The sequence below is a fragment of the Buteo buteo genome, chromosome 22 (assembly GCF_964188355.1).
Source record: "Buteo buteo chromosome 22, bButBut1.hap1.1, whole genome shotgun sequence".
In the NCBI taxonomy this organism is placed as follows: domain Eukaryota; kingdom Metazoa; phylum Chordata; class Aves; order Accipitriformes; family Accipitridae; genus Buteo; species Buteo buteo.
Window position 1 is genome coordinate 1,947,126 of NC_134192.1, and position 17,394 is coordinate 1,964,519.

At 52.7% G+C, this 17,394-nt stretch overlaps 1 protein-coding gene across 2 annotated transcripts in view; it reads left to right on the forward strand.

The window, feature by feature from the left end:
* The first annotated feature begins 6,040 nt into the window (after positions 1 to 6,040).
* ARHGEF9 (Cdc42 guanine nucleotide exchange factor 9) overlaps positions 6,041 to 17,394 on the forward strand; it is a 218,761-nt gene continuing 207,407 nt past the window's right edge. For both annotated transcript variants that reach the window (XM_075053735.1, XM_075053733.1), the window contains exon 1: positions 6,041 to 6,381. The gene's annotated coding sequence lies outside the window, so the exon portion shown is untranslated. The remainder of the gene's footprint in view (positions 6,382 to 17,394) is intronic.

Below are 17,394 nucleotides of genomic sequence, written 5' to 3' on the forward strand. Positions count from 1 at the left end.
ACTTGTAGATGAGGAATAAGCAAGGCCCAGGGCGAGAATAGGAATCACCCGTGAATAAACCCAGGGTTGGTGAAAAGGGGACTAGGAGCACAAATGAACCCTCATTATAGCGCGAATCAGGAGTTAACGAGTGTGGTTTGGTGATGTGCTCAAGAGCAGAACATTTCTCTGCCCCATCCTCCAGCCATTAAAACTTTAAGCTGGGGCGGGGTGGGGGGGGCAGTCTCTGATCTCCTGCTCTGGGTGGACTGCCTTATCTTGGATGTGCAGCTGGAACCTGAAGGAAAACCGAACCCTCTGGCGATGGGGTGCTAACTCCAGGGTGAGGGCATTCACTGCCCTGCCTGGCGGGGCAGAGGGGTCACCTCCTGCTGCTGCACCCCACTCTGGTGTGGCCGAAGCTGCAGGGCTGTGCTTTATTTAAAAGGTAGAACAAACGCTGCTGAGGGGCACCAGGCTGCCTCTTCCAGCCCACCGTCCTTAACTCAGCATCATGCTGGCGGTGGCTAAGTGGAAGCTGTCCCTATCCGTGCCCCTGAGCTCTTCAGGCCATCTTGCCTGGCCTACGGGTCACTTGAATTAATTGTAGGCTATAAAATTGGGTGTTGGACTAAGCCACCCAGTGCCTGTCTCCTCTGAGACTGCAAACCAAGATCACGTGAGTTTAATCCTCCCCCTGCCTTGTTACGGGTGTTTTCCTGACCCCACACCAGATCTAACCAGGTCTAAGCCAGAGGGAGCACCAGAGAAACAACAGGGTTGTGGGAAAATTGCCTGTTTTTAGGAGGCTCTATATTTGGATTTGACTCCCAAGTGTGGAGTGGTTGGTGTTTCTCCCCCCAAACAAACGTGTGGGTATATCCGGCTGCAGTACAGGGGATTAGGGAAAAGAGAGCGGAGGAGAAGCTGGCGCAGGCGAGCAGCCCCACACGCCGTGGCGGGGGGCTCTGGGGGGTGTTTTGGGTAGTTGGGCAGTGCCTGGGATTTCCCATCCTGGGTCAGTGCAGGGCACAAGGTGCTATCCAGGCAAAACTGCAACCCATCCCCTGCCTGAGGGCAGTCTAATTTGCTGCCCAGCTTTGGTGCAAGGATGATGGGGCCAGGCGTCCTATCTCAGCTGAGACTATTTGAACTAAATGTAATAGAAAATGAAAGGAGACAATGAACCAGATGCCACTGGATCTTTGTAAAGGTAAACTATAAGGAATAAATTAGGAGTATGGAAGCACTTAACCCTTCTGGGAGGGGGAAGGAGCCTGTAACACCTGGTCAAGGTGTCTGAATTAAAAAATGAGGATCTATGATTCTGTGATCTCATGTTTTCATTGATTATAGGGCACACATCATGTATGAAGAGGTATGAGACCAAGAGCGGGTTGGCTACGGAGAGCGGAAAGGACTTTAGTTATGGGATGGGGTAACACCACAGTGACTGGGCATCCCTCCACTGAGCATCTACTAGAAGAGACTACTCTTACGACCTATTTATTTTCAAACAGGGGCTTTTGCAACTCACCCCCGACCCAACCCAATCCATAAGACCCAGCTGTAAATCCCCTGCAGAGGCCTGAGGTCTCCTTTACAAGGCAGCTACAGCGGTTCCCAAGCTGCTTTTGCATTGCTATAGGGCTGAACTCCCTATAGGCACCCCAGCAGGAAGCAGTTGTGCTCTCTTAATTATAGCAGCACAACTTCTGACACCTGCGTCACTACAGAAACTTTGTTTGGGTTTCCAAGAAGCTGTTAATTCCTTATCGCCTTTTTTTTTTTTCTGACTTCAGGGATGTCGAAGGAGTTGTGTTTAGGCGGTCCCAGGGCAGTTATGTCCTTGATGGTATTTGAAACGAGGCATCTGCTGGGGGAGAGGTGAGGAGGGAGGGAAAGGACGGCGACTGGGGGGGCCACCACATTGCCTATAGCCCCAGCTGAGCCGCCTTAAGCTGCCAATTTTTGCTAGACCCAGAAAAATAAATCAATAAGCCAGCTCAGCATTTCCTGGGCTTGCCTTCACCTTCATCAGCCCTTGTGGTCCCTTAAGTTTGTTAATCTCTTGATGTGCCTAAGGTAATATTCAAAGGAAAGTCCATTTGCTCCTGTTATTTATTTCTCACCTGGGCTCCATCACCTCCTGTTTGAGACAAGAATTGCCCATCTTCACCACGAGCCCACCTGCTGTTTCAATCATTTAGTTCTCTGCAGAGCACTCTAAGTACGTACCTGGGAATTTCCCTGGTATAAGCAGGATTTAAGGTCTTTCTGCTGATTTTAGTATCCTCAGCGTTTTCTGCAGGTTTTAGGTTTCTACTCAAATGAACCCAGTTATGGTTCTGCTCCTTCTGCCTCCAAGCAAAGCCTGGGAGCAGGAGCCAGCGGGGAGCATGGCCAGGGGCTGCCCGGAGCTCGGCGACTGTGGTTCATGGAAAAAAGCAGTAGCACTGGAGCACCGCACAGGGTGCTCCTCAAGCCAGCATGTGCTCATCAGGTCTGATCCTGCAAACCTTGCTCAGGTGTGTGAATTGGTGCCATCCCCCTTAGTTAACAGGGGCGGTGAAGGTCTGCTCCTGCACCCGAGCTGGAAGAGATTGCTGCTGGGCTGCTCCTGTGCCTAATTAGGGGAAGGGATATTAATGAGGCCCAGAAGGAGGTACAGGATGATGACTCTGACTTGCGGATGAGGACCTGTAGGGCTCCTGTGCTGGGTAAGAGGTTTTGGGTTTTTTTTTGTTGGGTTTTTTTTTTTTTTTTTTTGGAGGGCCTTTGTAAAGGGTAGCCTAGAGCTGCTAGGGTGATGGTGCTGGGGGGGTGGAGAGATGGTGTGGCTTGGCCTCCTCACCCCCAGGCAAGGTAGGGAGATGCTGGGATGCTGAAGCTGAGGATATCTCTGGAAGGATGGATGTTGAAACAGCTGCTGTGTCCATATAGCTATAGGTTTCTTCTCTCATGGGCATGTAGCCAACCTCCTGGGAGCATCACTGCTCAGGGCTCTGCAATGACACCCCTGACAATCAAACACCAAAATCCAGTTTCAAAAGTCAGTAGGTCAGAAAGGGCCAGAGCTAGACACCATCCTGAAGGCAGGACAGAACCATGCTGTCTTAGTAACTGCTGTTGGTCAGCTGGTGATGTGTGGCCCTGGTCTAGATTTCATTCTAGTTCATAGGAAAAAAAAAACAACAACAAAACACCAAAATCTCAGTATCTTTAAGGAAAGTTCTCTATGGGTCATTCAATAGTTCATGGTTTACTGGTTTTCTTATAGCATGGTTATCTCTACAGAAGCAGCCAAGGAGGTCTGGAGCACTTGCTATATAGCAGGTAAGTGCACAAGGTGTTTCTGATCGGTCACAAATTCAGGGCCCACTCCAGTGATTTTGGGGCCACAGTCAGCTTTAGCTGAAGAAAGTGGAACTAATATTGGTGGGAGGGAGGGGAAAGGAATTGATGCGATGCACCTTAAGCTAGCTAAGGTGGCTGTTGGCAGGTGCTGATTTAGCAGAGGGAAGAAAAAGCCCTGCTGTTTGTTAAGATTTAAGGGCTGTTACATCATAAAAGCTCGGTTTGGGGGGAAGAAGGGCTGAGGGTTGTGCGGTGTTGCCCTCATTCCTGGGAGATACACATACAAGAATGTCAGCACTGCTGCCCCTGGATTTTGTGGCTATTGTGTGGGTTTTTTTTTTTTATGCATCTGAAGGTTTTCTTCAAGCCCATCTTATGAAGCTGTATGATTTCCTCAGACTTTCACCTTTCTTTTCTGGAAAAGTGAGCTTTTAGCTGCTTCCTGCAAAGAGGAGAACAGGAGACATCATGGCTCAATGCTCTGAGTGCAAATAGAAAATGCAATCTGGAGAAGAGCCCTCATTTTCACAGCCAACCCCCCCAGCCCCATGTGTTTGACCACCCAAGGCAGGCAGTGCTGCGTGCGCTGGGGCTGCCCATGGGTTTTTCCCTCTGTGCTGGGTGTTTACGGGATGGGGAGTGGGCTGGATGCGACCTCTGTGTGAGGCACCAGCATGGCTGAGCTTTTTCTTGGGAGAAGCATCAGCCTGCCAGCAAGGTGAAAACAGCCTCAAATGCTGGCAGATCCACCCTACTCTCAGGTATATTGATAAATCTCTTCAGTAAAAAAGAAAATAAAACACCAGACTGCATGAGCTCTGTGGTACAGAGGTATCGCAGCTCTGCCCCAAGCCAGGTAGGGATGGACACGAATGTTTGGAGAGGCACCGGAGCAACTGGGGTGGATTTTTGGCCCTCAGGTTAACTCTCCATGAATGGGCCAATGGTGTAAAAAGTTAAGGGGTGCTTTGCTGCCTATGCCCAAAGCCAAAGAAAGCATTTGCAGTTTGATACATCACTGAAACAATCGGAAAACCAAGTGGAAAACTCTGAGCTTGGGCTGCTCCATGGAATGATTGATATGATGATCCCAATTACACTTAATTGTGGTTACCCTATTAATGACACCCTCTTTCTGTAGCACACACCTGCCTCTCCATGGGAAACACTACTAATATACCTTAAAACACCAGTTACATCCAATGGAAAAGCAGCAATTAAATCCACTAAGCCTTGCCTAAAAAATTATTTCACTTCCCTCCAATATTTTTAACATTACAGAGGCTGTTTCTTAAAACAAAAGCAATTCTTTCAGTTGTGCGACCTCCTATTTATCCGTGCAGGAACACCTCCAGACCAGGCACCATGGGCTTTGCAGGGGATCTACAGAGAGGGGCTGGGGGGGAGAGCCCTGCCTTGTTGTTATAAGCTTTCAGGTAGCGCTGCACAGAAAGTTTGTTTTCTCCAGGGGTGGTTTTTTGGGGTGAAAATAGGAAGCTGGGCTCCTACCTGTGTCATGTCCTGGTTGGGGAATGGGCTGATAAAGCTTAGTGCTGTTTCACCAGGTGTCTGTGGGTTGTCAAATGAGTAATTTGAAGCACCTGGCCAAAGCCAAATGATCAGGGTTTGCCCAGGTGGGCTTGTGCGGGAAGAGGAGGACAAAGGTGGAGAAAGAAGTAGCCTTCCTCCTAGAGAGGAAGACAAAAGCTGGGAAGAAGTTAACAGCGCGCCCAGCCCATGATGGCAACCCCATTCAGGAGCAAGGAGCCTGGATAAAACCGAGGTAGTTTTTTAAAATCTCCCCATAGGGGCTGTTCAGTAGCGGTGGAGAAGGTGCGGTGAAACCTGGCGTCGGGTGGTCTGACGCGTGCCCGAGGCGAAGTGTCTTTTTTTTGCCATCGGCACCCACAAAGCTGGGGCGCGGGTCCCTCGAGCCTCCGCAGAAGAGCCCAGACCCCTTTTTCGCACAGCGGTGCCGTGGCCAGGCTTGTGCCCAGGCCCACCGCAGCGCCTCACGGCGAGTCCCCGTGCCTCAGTTTCCCCATGCACCAGGGCTGCTGGGTGGGGGGGCTGTATCCCCAGTGACCCCCCCCCGCAGATGTGGCCACGCTTCCTCTGATTGTTCTTATGGCGGGGAGGGGGGACACGACACGGGACGACACACCACCCCGTGGGCTGCGGTGAGCGGGGTCAGCATCTTCGCCCCCCCAGCCCCCAAATTTCCCCCGTGGGCATCGCCGCCCGGGCGCAGCCTCCCTCTCCCCGGGGCGGGCGCGGAGCCTCCTCCGCGCTTTTCCCGCGGAGCGCAGCGCGGCCGGGGCGGCGGGCGGTGCTGCCGGGGGGGGGGGGGAAGAAACGGGGACGGGACACCGGCTCCTCGCCGCACCGGCTGCAGAAAGTTTCCCTCCGGGCTCCCGCTCGCATCCAGGCCTGGGACCTTCTAAAAAAAAATTTTTTTTGAAAAAAATTTTTTTTTTTTAAACTTTTTATTATTTCTTCTTCTTCTGGTCGGGCGCGGCGGGCACCGGGCGGGCCCCCCCCCGCCGGGCCGGGGCTGCGGGGGATGCGCGGCGGCGGAGGAGCAGCAGCAGCAGCGCGGCCCGCGCCGGGCCCCGGCGGGCGCCCCCCGCGACCCGCTGCCCGCGGGAGGCCGCCGGCCCCCGGGGGGGCCCTCGCCCGGCCCGGGGGGGCCCTCGCCGCCGCTCTCTGAGCGCTCTGCCGGGGCCGGGGGGGGGGGGTCCCGGGCCGGTCCCGGGGCCGGCGGCGGGAGGCAGGTCCCGGGGGCGGCCCGGCGGAGGGGGCCGTGCATGGCACGGGCACCCCCTTTTCCAGCTTTATTTTTTTAAATTTTTCTTTTTCTCGGAGGAGCTTGCGCCATTAGTCGCTTTTTTTGGGGAAAAAAAAAAAGTTTGGGTTTTTTTTCCTTTTTTTTTTCCCTTTTTTTTTTTTCTTTTTTTTTTTTTTTTAAAAACATTTCAACTTCAGGACTTGCAGTTATTTCCCGGGACCGCGTTCGCGAGCGGCGGCGAGGCCATGCGGTGAGAGGTAAGAGCGGGGCCGGGGCCGGCCCCGGGAGGGGGGACCCCGGTGCGGGGCTGGGGGCGGGCAGAGGCGGCGGCGGCTTCGCCCCGGGAGCCGGGACTCTCCGGGGAGAGGGTGGCATCAGTTCTTTTTGTATTCTGACCCCATAAATACGTGTCGGCCCCCCTCCCCGCGCAGGTACCTGCGGGACAGACCCCCCCCTCCCCCAGTGTGAGCTCAGAGCTGCGAAGTTCAGATTAGTTTTGGAAAAAAACCCGCTGTCTCACGTCAAATGGAAATCTTTTTTTCTTGGTTTTGTTTTTGTTCGAGCTGCTGAGGAAGTACCAACTTGGAAGTTGAGCTGGGCAGTTACTGCTGTGGGCCCAATTCTGATCGCAGCCTGGTTGTATTTTCCACTGTATGTGTCAGATTTGGGTAGTTTGTGCCTGGTTTACGCTCGCGTGAACTGCCCAAGAACTGGGTCATTACTCACCCGGGCTGATTTAAAGTATGTTTGAGTCCAGGAGAGTGTTTCTGTTGGCTGTGGCGAATGGTTTTTGGTTGGGAGGGTTCAGTCCTTACTGGTTTTAGTAGTCCCAGGGAAGCCGATGGGGCAACCTCAGTGAGAAAGTCTTAGTCATGTGTTTACGGAGCCTGGCTGGAGGGTTCCTGTTAGATGCCGTGTTCAGATCTCCACCTCTGGTTTTGCTTTACATCTTAACATTTATTAGATATTTCAAAATACAGGGATTAATAGCTGATATAACCTCCCTGCTCCTCCCTCGCATTTTATTATAAAACGAGGCACGACACTTTCCCCCAAGTGACGACAGCTCACGGCAAAGCCAGCACCAGTTCCATTTTTAAATCGGGCCAGGCTGCGGTGCAGAAGTCGTGTTGCACGGGACTTAGCGGCCGCGTTGGTTACAGGTTACTAAAACCTCAGTCTGATGCAGCGAGCTGGATCTAAACGTACTGTAACTGTTCAAATCAAGTATTTGTGGAATGCTGCTCACTCCCGCCACTGTATCTTCGCCGATTGGCTTTGGGGTAAATAAAAGTGCCAAATTTACGTCTGTTAAAGTGAGTGAACTTGTCCCGGTCCACTGGAGACCCTGCACGGAGGCGTTTGCGCTGCCCTGCTGGCGTGCCGAGGGTGCCCGGTGCCAGACACGAGCAGCATTCGTTCCCCGATCGAACAAATGACCAGAGAGGGACCGGGAGTGCCCAATTTCTGCTGTGCCATCTCGTTTCCCCGCTGCGGTGTGAACGCTGTTCACGCCCTCGTGCACAGCTGGAATTAATTAATTTGATTTCTGCGCGTTCCTGCAAGGAGAACCAACTGGGTGGTCGTGTCGGGGCGGCAGAGGGGTGTGCTGTGCTGCCCGGCACCCGCGTTACCCGGGGAGGTTATGCGACGAGAGCCGCTCGGACCAAAACCTCGTGTCCTGTATCCCCGAGGTGCCAGCCGTGGTGGGGATGCAGGGCAGGACGGGCGGCTGCGCGGCCTCAGGATGGGCTCTGTTGTTTGGAGAGGTTGGGGCGACCACGCTGCCGTGCTTTCCTCCTGCAAAAGATGACCCATGCCAGAGCCCAGAGCTCAGCCGGTTGCTGGTGGGGTTCTCAAACCGGAGCTCTGGGCGGTGGTCATCGCTCGCGCAGGTGGGACGTGAGCCCTTTGGCCCGAGGAGCCGGTGGTCCGCGGGGAGAAGCTGTTCGTGGGAGGAGGAAGAAGCAGGTGCATCGCACGTACGTGTGCGAGGAAGGGAAGGGAAAACGCGTCGTCTCCTTCGGGGGAGCCTCCTGATGAGTCAGGCACTGGGGGAAGGTCTGCCTTGAAAGGATGAGTCTGGAAACTACAGTTCCTGATCCTGGGTACTGAAAGTCATGGGTACAACAGGTTCGTTTTCTGGCTCTTTGCTCCGTTTTTGGTTCGTCCCATACCTGTTGCAAACGTTACTTCTTTCCATCCTGGTTCCCCAAGCACCGGAGTCTCCTGCCCTCTCCCGCTGCTGTTACCACTTGTTTTCCCGAGCACTAATTGGTCTCAACCACCGTGTTCAGGGCTTTTTTATTCTTTTCAGCTTGCAGGCTCCTGTGAAACTTCCAGGTGAAGCGTGAGAATGGGTTTGCTTTTGGACTTACCTTACTAAGACCTCTCAGAAATAGTCTCAGGAATCGAGAGGATCTGAGGCCGGGAGCTGAAAACCACCCAGCTAATTACTGCAACCTGCTTACGCTTGGAGCAGTTATTTCTGCCTGTGTTTACCCGGCTGTTTGTTTGTGTCTCGTGATCTCAAAGACTTCCCCAATTTTTGCAGTCATATTAGCTGATTTAATAAAATCGCTCTCCCTCACTTAAAAAAAAAAAAAAAAAGCCCGTAAATAACATGGGTAAAACAGAGGAGAAACAGAAGGAGCAGACGAAATGCACAAGGAGCGCTGCTTCTGCCCCGGGACAGGCGGGTGCTGCTCCCACCCTGCCCTCCTCCATGGGCCAGAGTCCTGCCAGCACCACGAACCAGGGATCTGAACACGTGTCTTGCCCCAGTGGCCTCTTGTGAGCCATGTTTCAGGTCATAACCATCATCAACTTTGATTTTCGTGGGGCTTTTTTTATTTAAGGTTTGTTGTATCTGGCCTTCTTGCGTCAAACAGGCAATAGCTGTCTGTGGAAAAGTGGTTATTTCTGTGTTCGGTGCTGACATTGGGACGCAGCATTAATTTTCCGTTAAATGACAGATTTATTGGAGTTTTCTTCGTCTACACAATATGACCTGAAAACCTGAGTTATAATTTGCCAGAAGGGGGCATTTTTTGCAAACATCAGAAAGGATTTCGGTAGCACGGGAGATGGGCAGGGTGAGCTCGGCTTGATAATTAAAGCAGGCAACGATGCACGTCTGGAAACCACAGCCTCTTGGGGAAGGGTTCCCTGGTGCCTAAATGGTATAACAAAATTATTGTGCACCTACACGCTAGCGAAGGAATTTTGGGGCGTTGCGTGCAGAGGGCTGAGTGCAGGGAGACCAGTTACCTGTCTCCCTGCAGCCTGCAGGGCACCGAGTGGTCGTTAAAATAAGAAATCACAGAGTAGTGTTGGATTTTTTTTTTTTTTTTTAATGAAGCCACTTAAAAATGCATTTTCCAACTATCTCCCTGTAAATGGCTTTTTTGCTGTAGGTTGAGCTCCGAGAGCTTCACACTGCTCTGATGTTCTTGCATGTGGTTTCTCCACTTTTCCTCTCTGGAAAAAGGGCATCGTCCCAGCTGGAGCCCACAGCTCTGCGTCTCCCTTCCTTTGGACATGTTGCCGAACTGCCCGTTGCTTGTCCTGACCCAAGCCGGACACACACGGGCAGTAAAGCCAGTCCTTCACTGTGGAAAGACCAAGGAGCTTTGCTGGGGCTCTGGGAGTTGGGTTTCTTGCGTGGGGTGTTTGTTGGATTTCGGGTCCCAGCCAGCACGTGCTCTCCGGCCCCACCATCTCTGTCCTCAGCTCTTCTGTCCACATCCTAAACCCAGAGGTCCTCCTTAATCTTGGGATCAAGGGTTTGCTTTTTTTAAACAGTTATCTGCTCTGTTGTTTAATGAAACATTTATTTACCAGTCACCCGTTCAACATGCCAACTGCTGGGTGTACAGTTTTTCCTCGAAAACTGGCCTTTTTATTGTGTATCGGCATACCTCTGGAGCAAAGGCCCCAAGCGCTGGGTCTCTGACCAGCTCGTACCAATGTGCTTTGCAACAGTTTACACTTTATATGTGCTAAATTCAGCAGTAAGGGACTAAATTTGGCCAGCTGTGTTAGTTCCAGGAGATCTCATTAGAGGTACTGAAGCATCCCGAATTGTTTGGGATCACTGTTCAGCTAGGTTTGGGTGCTATCACCTGTTTTCTGACCTTTTTCCTCTTGAAATAAATGTTGAGCTTTCTGCACATCCATGGCAAGGGGCTTCCTGGGCTGATGGGGAAGGGACTGCTGTGCAGCGTAAGGGCAAGCGCTGCTGGATGTAAAAGAAGATACTTGTATTTTCCATATTTTACTGTGGATACTTGTGGAGGGTTGACCCCGGCTGGATGCCAGGTGCCCACCAAGCTGCTCCATCTCTCCTCCTCCTCAGCTGGACAGGGGAGAGAAAATAGAACAAAAGGCTCTTGGGTCGAGAAAAGGACAGGGAGAGATCACTCAGCAATTACTGTCATGGGCAAAACAGACGCAACTTGGAGAAATAAATTTATTGCCAGTCAAATCAGAGTAGGGTAATGAGAAATAAACCCAAATCTTAAAAACACCTTCCCCCCAGTCTTCCCTTCTTTCCGGGCTCAACTTTACTCCTGATTTCTCTACCTCCTCCTCTGAGCAGTGCAGGGGGATGGGGAATGGGGGTTGCGGTCAGTTCATCACACCTTGTCTCTGCTGCTCCTTCATCCTTGGGGGGAGGACTCCTCAGTCTTCCCCTGCTCTGGCATGGGGTCCTTTCCACGGGCTGCAGTCCTTCAGGCACAGCCCGCTCCAGTGTGGGCTTCCCAAGGGGTCCCAGCCGCCTTCGAGCGTCCCCCTGCTCCGGCGTGGGGTCCTCCCCGGGCTGCAGGTGGAGATCTGCTCCCCTGTGGACCTCCCTGGACTGCAGGGGGACAGCCTGCCTCACCGTGGTCTTCACCACGGGTTGCAGGGGAATCTCCGCTCCGGCGCCTGGAGCATCTCCTCCCCTCCTTCTGCACTGACCTGGGGGTCTGCAGGGTTGTTTCTCTCCCGTATTCTCAGTCCTCTCTCCCAGTTGCTGTCACACAGCAACTTTCCCCCCTTCTTAAATCTGTTCTCCCAGAGGCGCTACCACCGTCCCTGATGGGCTCAGCGTTGGCTGGCGCTGGGTCCGTCTAGGCGGCTTCTCACAGAAGCTGCCCCCGTAGCCCCCCTGCTACCAAAACCTTGCCACGCAGACCCAATACAATACTTCTAGGCAGGTATGTAACTTCAGGGCAAAAAAACCTCGTAGAAATGGTTTCTGCCCCCCTTTGAAAAAGATTATAGAAAAATGAAAGACACCAATATTTGATGACAAGTGTCACAAGTAGAGTTAGGTGGTAATGATGAGATGTTGAGTATGTAAGGGTGGTCCTCCACCCTGTGTTGCATGCTGAACATTGCATCCCCTGCAGCTGAGAAGGGTCAGAGGTCCCTGGACCAGGGAGGGGATGGCAGCAGAGCCCAGGTGCATGACGTTTGCAGCTTCAAGCCCGTAGCTCTTGTGTCGTGCTGTCAGGTGGAAAGACAAAAAGCTCTTGAGTTTAGAGCCGGGCGCCGGTGGCATCTGTGTCAAGCATGCTGGTTTAGCCCTTTCCTGTTTCGCTAGTAATTCTCCCCATCTGTCCTCAAATCCTTGAGCCCAGCAGAGCTGTGGAATTTTTTCATTTGCTTTTCTTTGTGTTTGGGATTGCAATCCGTTTTGATCCCTCATTCTCAGTAGAAGATCCAACAGGTCAACACTGGAGCATTTTGAACACAATTGCTACCTCCTGGTGTCCGATGCAGTGCCAACGGTTGCTCTTTTCTTGCCAGGACCTGTGCCGTCTCTGGACCATTTGCCTTACGACGAGAGATGCACGGGGCCAGCCCCGCTCCCCAGCTTCCCGCACTGCGAGAGCGGTGATGTTCGGGTTCAGCCCAGCCAGGCTAAGATTGAAGCCTTCCAAATCATAACCTGCTCTGACGTGATGTTTTCACAAGGACTGCATGGTAGTGAAATATCCGTGAGAGAAAGCCGCGTCCAGATGTTGCAAAAAGCTTGGTGCGATAATGAATTATCCACAGCCATTCCCAGGCTGGACGGCTTCTGTTTCGAGCCGCTGGTGCGGTTTTGCCTGCTTCCCGGCCTGGACTTGGTTGTGGTGCTTTGCTTCTTGCAAAAACAGCGGCCTGGGAGCCTCGAGGAGTTGCCCTGGTGCACTGCAAAGCGGCTTGTCTTGTGGCAGCGCTTTCCCATGGTATTTTCTCCCGGGAGCTGGCGCGCGCCGCCGCACAGGAAATTCTGGTTGCACCATTATTGCAGAGCCTATTGTTTGGGGCAAGAGCAGGATTTGGTCTTGCTCACATCCTAAAATGTCTCGCTGCATTTAAAAGGGTGTTGCAGAGTATCCAGGGCTGCTGGCAGAACGGCCGAGCTCAAAGCTGGTTTTGCGCAGAGTTCACGCTTAGCCCGGATCCCTGTGTTTCTGCTCAAACTTACTGCTCAGGTTTTTCATGGGAATCCTCAGGGTTAAGGAAAACTTGGAGTGAAACGGGAGTCAGGGCATGGTGCCTCATCGCAGTTTGCAGCTTCTTGCTGCTTAGCCCGCTCCTGCTTGCGGGTGCCGCATAGCAGACGCATTGAGTGATGCAAAATCAGCGTATGCAGGTGTGTGGGGAAACCCATCAAAACTCTGCCTTTGAGATGCCAAAAAATGTGGCCTGGATCACACAGGTGTAAATAGGCAGGTACAGCACGTGGCAGGCTCTGTTTTCATCTGCCGCAGTCTCGTGGCGTGACCGAGGATGCCTGTTAACCTGTCCGTGCCTCAGTTTCTTATCTGAGCGGCGGAGCGAACGCTGCGCTGCCTGTGTTTGCTTTCACTTTGTTTTTTTCACCTTAACTAATCTTTGTGGCTTAGATGGTTGGCAGCGATAGCTGTATTTCCCAGGCTGTGCTATCCCAGTTGCAAAACACCGTTCCTCACCCGTGCGAACCACAGGTCCTCTCGCGTAGGGTTATGCCTAATGTTTTGGCTATGACTCGCCCGCCGGTGGAAGCAAGAGGATTCGAAAGCTTTTCTGTCCGAATTGTGCTCTCCCTTGCTGCCGGGACGGTTGCTCACCCCTCGGGTTACCTGCCTGGGCTCTCAGCTCCCCCTCGCTGGGTTTTTCATTCGCTTTTGGCTGCCATCCCAAAAGAGGGAAAACACCAAACAGGGGCAGGTGTAAAGAGCGAAGCCGCATGTGTGACATTCCTCTGCCACTGCACGTCGGGGCAGAATTAAGTGTGGAAGTTCCCAGGGCTCTTGCAAACGCTGCGTCCCAAGAGCTGAGCCTTTGCTGCCCCAGTAAAGCCCCGGAGAGTCTGCGCAGGCAGCCAGCCCCTCCGTGCGTGGGCTGCTCGGAGCTGCCAGCAACCTGCCCTGCGCTGGGAGCGAATTTGCTGCTGGAGGCTTGTTTCGGTCCAGGTGCCGCGCTTCGGTGTGCGTAGGTGAGGGGTTGAACCCCCTTGGATCTAACGCCGGCCGGTGAGGGTGTTATGGCGAGGCAGCAGGAGATGCACGCTGGCCCCTTCGCTGCTACAGCAAGCTGTTGGTATCTTTGCTTCAAAAGACGCCGGCTTCAGTTTGAGGGCTCTGCTGGATTCGTGGAAATAGGGTGGCTGCTGCTGCTGCTGTGCGCTGGCATGAGAAAGCGACCCAAAAGGCTTCTCTGATGCTACGGTGACGAGCGCGGCAAAGCACGTGCCTGGCAGAGGGATGAGGAGCCTGGCAGTAGCGGTCCTGTGTCCCTTATCTGAACAAGCCACACTGGGAGCGGTTGTAGCTCGTTTGCTCTTGCTGTTCCTCTTCTGCTGGGCTGGCGCGGGGTAGCAGCTGATGCCGTCCCCCTGAAACTGGGTTGACATTGTCTGCCAGAGGCCTCCCGTACACTCAGAGACTTGTTTGAGAGAACCATTAATTGGTTTAAAACTGCCCCGTTTCACTTGCGGGTATAGAAAATGCCTATTGTGTGTAAAAACAATGCCACCGATGTATGCGTCTGCCCTCAGTGCTGGAATTGTTTAGCTGAAGTGGTATGAAGTCGCGCGTCTAGCTGGAGCGGCGTGGTCGCGGAGCCTCCGGACTCTCGGTTTCGGCCAAGCAGTTGGTGTTGGGCTTCACCGCCGGACCACGGCAGTGCCTGACCTTGGCCCACGCTGGGTAGAGGATGCTGTCGGCTGGAGAGCGGCACCGGGGTCCTGCCTGAGCTCGGGCAGCACGGCGGAGAGCAAGGAGGAGGAGGAGGAGAGCATCCACCGGGTTTCTGAGCAGCACAAGGAGTTGGGTTTGCACTGGAAGGTTTGCCCAGCAAGCAAAGACACCAGCCCCAGAACCCATTACCATCTTTCCATCCCTCCCTTCTGCTGTAGGGAGTTCGACAGCGTTCCTGGGTGTAGACCACGTCCTAGGCTTCTGCTCCGCTCTCTGATTTCCAGACTGTAGACTGGAGCTGAAAGAGACACCCGCAGCAGCGAGAGCAGGCGAGCAACACGCTGCGTCCCTCGGTGACCCACTGCGATCACGCTCGGACCATCCGCTTATCAATGATGGGGAAAGCCGGGAGAAGAACCAGGGCTCAAGGTGGTGGCCTCTAAGCATTTTCACACCACGCCGTGCGTGGCTCCATGGGGCGGGCAATGCCGGCGGGCTGAGCGCGGCCGGGCTGGATGCGTGGGAGCCCACCGCAGCCCGGGGGATGCTGTCTGCAGCCACAGGGGACGATGGCTGCCTGTGTTTTCCAGTGAGATTTTATACAGCAGCGGCCGGTGAGTTTACTTTATATGGTGTAAGTCCTGCCAAAACAATTTCTTCCTGTTATTGCTCCTTCAGTCCTAGTGGAGCGATAAGAGCCTTTTGCAGGGAGCTGGTTTCTCCCAGGGGCTCTCCTGCTCCGAACCAGGAGCTTTGGGCAGCAGTTCCCAGGGTGACTTTTCCTCGGTCCTTTAGCTAAATTTCCAAGTTACATTTAGTTAAATGATAAAAGGAATATGTGAGTATAGTCTGTGAAGGGTCTCTCCGCAACCAAATGGATCAGGTTTATTTTAGGTGATATTTCCCATGAATTATCTCTTCGGTTGCCCAAGGAGGTGGTTACAGATGGCAAAGACCTTGGCCTTGAAGACAAGGCTTGTGTTAACATATATTGAAGTGGATGCTGAGACGACATGGGGCTTTGCTTGGACCTGAGCTGGAGCTCAGAGAGCACCACAAGTCTCGTCACTTCCCCGGCTCAGACCTGGTACCTTCAGCTGACGTTTCGTGTTGCCACACCGTTTTGTTTCCTGACGCTGAAGGGGGTCCAGCTGAACGGGTGCTCTGCTCTCAGGGCTGCAGTGACGGTGGCAGGTTTTGTTTCCAGCCGGAGGGCTGCATGGATACCTCAGGCTCCCTGGAAAGCAAAGCACCTTACTTTTCCCACCTAAATCTGGCAGAATTAGGAAGATGGCATGGAGTTTCAACAGCTGGAAAGCTTTGTCAGCTTCATAGCAAGGAAACACCCTTGCTACAGAAATGCTGCTGTATGTGGGTTTCCACTCCTGCAGAGGAAGATGTTTAAGGCCAAGCCTTAAATATTCTAATGGGAGTGAAGATGGATCTTAAACCCCCTTCTGCTTGCTTTGTAATTCTTTTGAGTGAACGAACTGAACCTAAAGCAGAACCACAAGATTTGCTGGGTTCCAGCATGGGCCCATGGCAGGCGGTGCCGGATCAGCCGCGATTGCTTATGAGAAAGGAATCGTTTCAGGTTTCCCGATTGCAAACACAGTGCCAGAGCCGGGAGGGCTCTTGCTACCGCTTAACAATTTGACTGAACTGAATAGGCTCTACTCCCGTTCCTAAGAGCAGGCTGCTGAGAGGAAGGAAAAACAGGAAAAAATTCAGTTAGTCGCTAGGCTGAGGTGCTGCCCTTCTGCGTAAGAGTGGCAGGGCAGTCCTGTGGTGCCGCAGGTCCCCACTTCACCTACGGAGAGCAAGGTTTGGGGTGGATGCGTGCTTGGAACAGCGTCTCTGGTGCGGTTACCCCGCGATGTGGCTGCAAGGGGAGCAAAAAAAGGCGATGCTGCAAACCACCCCGCGTTTGGGGCTTGTGTAAGAAGCGTTTGGCTGCAGAGCAGCTTTGTTGTCTGATTACGGTGCACGACGACGTTACCAGTCTCCTGCTCTTCCCGTTGCCTCGTTAGCCCAGCCGCACCTTCTGCCGTGAGCGATGCCTCGTGCCTGGTGGTACACAGATCACACCGAGTGCTTCCCACCGCCGGCAGCAAAGGCAGCACGTTGGGGATGCGAGAGAAAAGGGTGCCACAAAAGGCTGATGTAAACGGGCAAACATCTGAGCGTGCGGGTTGTTTTGCAAGCAGGAAAGGAGCTGAATTCCTCAGCTGGGCTACCCAGCAGGACCTTCTGCCCAGGTCTAATGCTGTGAACTGCGTAAAGTAAGTTGGTGCTTGCAAACAAGGGTCCTGCAGAAGGGATCTGCTGGAGCAATAGCCAAATCTTTGCTTCTGACTCTTCAGTGGTTGGTGTTTTCTCGCTCTGGGATACTACAGCAGTGCCTGTAATAACTCCCAAGGGCAGGCAATGCCTTTCTGGCCTCTCTCTGGTCTATAATTGGTCCCTGTGACTTCTTGCCATAGTAAGTTAAAGCCAAGTGTTTTAATAAACTTTTATAAAGATAATGAGTTGCGTGAGGTAGAAATATTTGTATAAAAGGGAAGTAAATAAATGCTTTTCAGGGCATAAGGCAACTCACGTTTGACACAGCTAGAAGCAATTTTCTCCAAGGCACGGATTATTCCATAATTGCTCGTTAATGAAGTTCTTGCCTCCTTCCTCTGAAGCATTTGCCCTTGTCCAGAGCATAGGAGGAAGCAGTGGGTTGTATAGAAGCCCTGTGTGATGCAGGCTGGTGTGTTTCTACTCCTTAATACTCCTCTGATTGTAATCAGTGGGTTTTGCACCCGTAAAGAATTAGGGCAATGCCATGTAGACTGTCTATAATAAATATAGGGAGTCTATTCATATGGTTTCAGGCTTGAACTTTCTGAGTGATAATTACTCTCTAATCTTTCCAGGCACCTTGCTTTCATTCCTGGAGAGTTTCACCTTTATTTACAGCTACAGCATAAACATGTTTGATAAGACAGAGTTGAAAACACAAGATTTTTTTGGGGAAGAGCTTTACTGGAGGGTGCTACAGGACAACTCCATGGATCTGCGCAGTGCTATGGCCAGTGGACACAGACCCAATTGCTAGATTCTCCT